At 41.8% G+C, this 4,429-nt stretch overlaps 1 non-coding gene across 1 annotated transcript; it reads left to right on the top strand.

The window, feature by feature from the left end:
• The first annotated feature begins 3,208 nt into the window (after positions 1-3,208).
• LOC119920328 lies at positions 3,209-3,346 on the top strand. Its single transcript, XR_005448083.1, has one exon. It is a non-coding gene; the product is annotated as a small nucleolar RNA SNORA7 (small nucleolar RNA).
• The last annotated feature ends 1,083 nt before the right edge of the window (positions 3,347-4,429 follow it).

Genomic DNA, 4,429 nt, shown 5'->3' with positions numbered 1-4,429 from the left:
TTTGTTTGAAAGGGCTTCTCCATTACGGAGAAGCAGTGCAAGAGTTCTGTTGTTCCTCAGGGCCATGAAGGATTCCTTGGCAGCCCAATCATTTCCTGGCCCTGAGTGGCTCTGGTTGTAATTAAAATTGCTTTGTGTATCAGCAAGTTCCGGACCTCATTAGCCATCATCATTTATAGCTGTACACTGATGTGTTATAAAGGCAGACGGAATATTCTTGCAAACTATTAATTACTTAAAGGACATTCCTGCCATTCGTACATTACTGTAATTTCAAAGATGGTGCTTCAGGGCGTTCCGGAGCAATCTACTAAGGGTTGTTAATACCGTTCAACATTACAACTCAAACTATAAATTTAACTATAAATGTGTCTTCCCTATTTAAGCAATGGGTCATTAACTTTAACAGTGTCAAAGTGTTCTCCCTATTACATTCAGCTTAATTAGCACACAAGGTACTATTCAACAGCATTCTTCACAGTGAGAAATATATTTGTACCTTTTTGGGTGACTTGTAATGGTTACCGCTTGGGACATGCCATAAAGTGAATTGAAAAGGAGTCATTGTCAGCCAGTGAGATAAATGAAGGCACTGAGACACACCCATTCCCAAGTATCATTATGCTCATATGGATAAAGCAGGTAGAGTCAGTCCCCCATTGGTCTTTTCAACTACACTTACACATATGGATAGCACCTCCTCTAGATTGAAAGTGTCCTGAGGGCAGGGATCATGTCTATCAACTTTATTGTATTGTGCTTTCCCAATTCCTTTGGTCAGTGCCCTAGACACAGTAAGCACTCAATGTACACCATGGACTGATTGACCTCAGCACCCACCAAGAGGAATCTTCAAAAACTAAGGGCAGATATATATGATACATGTATTACTGTAGATTCGCTAAGATTTATTCCTCTTACTCCCAACATTTATAAAGAGCTTTCAGTGTGTAAAGTACTGTACTGAACACTGGGGTAATTCTAAGACACCTTGACACCAGGAACCCACAATAAACATATTGAAGAAGAAGAAGATAATTTTTGGTTAGTTAATCAATTAAACATATTTATTGACCTGGCCAGAGTCCAAGTTGACTGATGGTCTCTGAGTAGTAAGCGTAGAGAATTTGATGTTGTTTACTCCCTACACTTCCTCCGTAATGGATGTAGCCAAGGTCGTGTGCTATATATGACAAACAACCAAGATTATATCAGCTGGGCTCTGTCGTGGTCTAAAGCGACACTGCAAAGCTGGGTGGTATGGAGGTGAACCAACCTGTCGTCAATGATATTCTTTAAAAGTCAGTTCTAAACAACTCTGGATGGGATCTTACAGAAACACAGACCATTGAGATGCCTCACCTCCCACTCCCTTCTGTGTCACCCTAACTTGCTCCCTTTGCTCTTCCCCCCATCCCAGCTCCACAACACTTATATATACATTTATGTATATATAAATATAGTTAGGTAGATATACATATCTATCCATATATATCTGTGATTTTATTTATTTGTATTGATGTCTGTCTACCCCCCGCCCCCACCACCCCCAGACTGTGAGCTCATTGTGGGTAGGGATTGTCACTGTTTATTGTTGTATTGTTTGTTCCTAAGCACTTAGTTCAGTGCTCTGCACACAGTAAGCACTTAACAAATACAATTGAATGAATGAATGAATGAACAATAGTATCTGCAGTCACTTCTCTCACCTTTCTTCTTCAAAATGGTCCTGGTGTCATCTTTGAAACTCTGTGGTATTTCCTTGGGATTCCATTTGCTAATGAAAAGGTTGTGCAGGCACCTGAGGTGTACCTTCATTCCCAGGCTGTAGATCCCAGTTGGATGACCTCAGATCTAGGAGTTTGCCCATTCCTTGTGGCTCTAATTGTTGTGGTGGCTAAAGCTGTAATAAAGGTTAGGCCTTTCTGTTTGCATTTCATCTAATCTTTAAAAGGCCTTATTCTAGATAGTGGATGGGGTCAACAAGATCGTTGAAGGTCATCGCTGAATGTTTCTTTTCTTTTCTGGGCTGAAGCCACCTAGAAGCTTTGATAGAAAATCACCTTTCTTTAAGAATATTCAAAAGTGCTTTATTTTAATTTCATTTTAATTAAGAGGTACTTAGTACAGTGCTCTGCACATCGCAAGCACTCAATAAATATGATTGATTGATTCATTGAGTCAAATTGTAAGACTGCCCCGTGGTTATGACTCAACATGGCTGATCAGACAGGAATGATCATACTGGGCTTGACTCAGGTTGGGATCCAGAGTTTCAGCCCTTCATAAGGCGATAACCTGATCCTGGGAAGGGGAGAAATTAATCTGCCTTCACAATGAGTACAGGAATCCTTAGAGCTCAGAAAGGCTTCTGCAAGGCCTCTGCACAAAAGGCACAAAACCCCAAATGAAGACTAGAGAGGAGTGTCTATGGAGGTGTGGTTGGGTAGAGCGAGTATGCACCAAGCAACAACAATGTTTTTGCCCCACTGCTGCTTTCAGTGTAGCCCAAGAATGGGGCAAAGGTGCCACTAGCCTGGACATTTATTGCTGCAACTGGCAAATAGATTATTAAATCAATCAGTGCTATTTATGGAGTGCTTATTGTACTCAGAGCACTGTACAATACAACAGAGAAGGTAGACACAATCTCTGCCCACAAGGAGCTGAACTATAACCTGGGTTATTCATTCAAGACCTTTTATTGAAAAATTCCTCTGTGTAGAGCACTATACTGGGTACAGTGGGGAGTTAGAAAGAAAACAGAAGCTTTACGAGTTTAGAATCTGACAGAGGGGACTGGGCAACCACACATATGCTGAGAGTTATCTCCACATATATCCCAACCTTTTGAAACATGAACATACACACCACTGCTGCTGTACAAAAATTGTTGCATTCTATCCAAGTAATTGGGGAGATGAGAAGGGTAAAGGTTGAGTGTGGTGGCTACTGGAATAGTTGGAGTGACTTGCTAGGAAAGGCCTTAGGGAGGAGGTAAATACTGAACAGCTTCCATAGGGGAGGTTAGGGGTAAGGAGAGAGGTAATTTAGTGCTGATAATGGCATGCCCAATAGCAGAAATCTGAATCACTTATCAAAAGGTGCTAGTAACAGAATATGGTGTCCCACCACTTTAGAGACCTACAGGCACTGATTTGTATTCTTTTTAGGTTTCTTTGTATTTATTTAGGGTATTTGTTAAGTTTCCCTCTCAGGGTCACACCTGGAGAGTTTCCAGTACTCTACCAATCTTGGCTACGGGAGGGAGAGTCAAACAGAGGCCTACCCATTCCATTCCTAGCTTGGGCAGTGGCTAGTGAGTGGAAAGCAATCTGCTACAAGTCAAAACTCACCTGTGCTGGGCAGCAGTGGCATGGGAGAGAGCTGAGAGTGGAGACGAGTTTACTGCGTGAAAGGCAGCAATGGTAAACCACTTCTGTATTTTTACCAAGAACATTCTACAGATAAACAGAATGATTGCAGATGGAGAATGGGGTGATCTGGGAGAGATGTGTCCATGGTGTTGCTAAGGGTTGGAAATGACTTGACGGCATAAGACAAGACAAATTTGTTAAGTACTTACTATGTGCCAGACACTGTACTAAGAGCATCAAGCAATCAATGGTATTTACTGAGGGTTTACTGGATGCAAAGCCCAGTATTAAGCCCTCAGGATTGTATAATACAACAGAATTGGTAGACACAATTCATGCCCACAAGGAGTTTACAATCTAGAGGGGGAGGTAGACGTTATTATAGATAAATCAATTGCAGATATATTCCTAAGTGCTGTGGGGCTGAAGGTGGGGTGAATATCAAGTGCTTAAAGGGTACAGATCACTCTTTGAGTACGAGCAAAGGTCCTGGACCTCAGGCACTTCTCCGGACTTTCTGTGTCTTCCAGGAGACCCATTCACACAGCTATATCAGGGACACAGAAATGACCCATTCTGGGTCTGGGGAGGGTTTGACAAAGCCTAATCAGAGCTCTTCATGTTACATATTCCTGCTAAACTAGTCAGTTTTCCCTGACCTTTCATCTTGAGGATAAAAGTCCACACTAGCTGTTAAATATGGAGATAGTTCTAATTCAATGCTTCTAATTCTCATAATGACCATTTGGAAGAGAAGCCCAGGCTGGATGGTGAGCCAGAGAATCACTCAGAGCCATGACCATGGCCACTATGGCTACTGGGTCAGGGGGTCAAATTTAAAGAGAGCAAAAGAGCACCCAACCTCCCAGTTGGAAAAAGACCTTAAAGCATCACTTGATGCTCTTTTAACCTCTTCCTGAATGTGCAAGTCACACATCTGCTGTGCTTTTCTTCTCAGTAACTTATTTACTTGTTATTTTAGGATCACTTGTTTCTGAAAGATCCTGTCACGGATACAAAGGGTTGGTGTTTTGCCAAGAGAGATAAACAGA

Source organism: Tachyglossus aculeatus, chromosome X1 (genome assembly GCF_015852505.1).
Source record: "Tachyglossus aculeatus isolate mTacAcu1 chromosome X1, mTacAcu1.pri, whole genome shotgun sequence".
Taxonomy (NCBI): Eukaryota; Metazoa; Chordata; class Mammalia; order Monotremata; family Tachyglossidae; genus Tachyglossus; species Tachyglossus aculeatus.
This window is presented reverse-complemented; position numbering and strand designations above follow the sequence as displayed.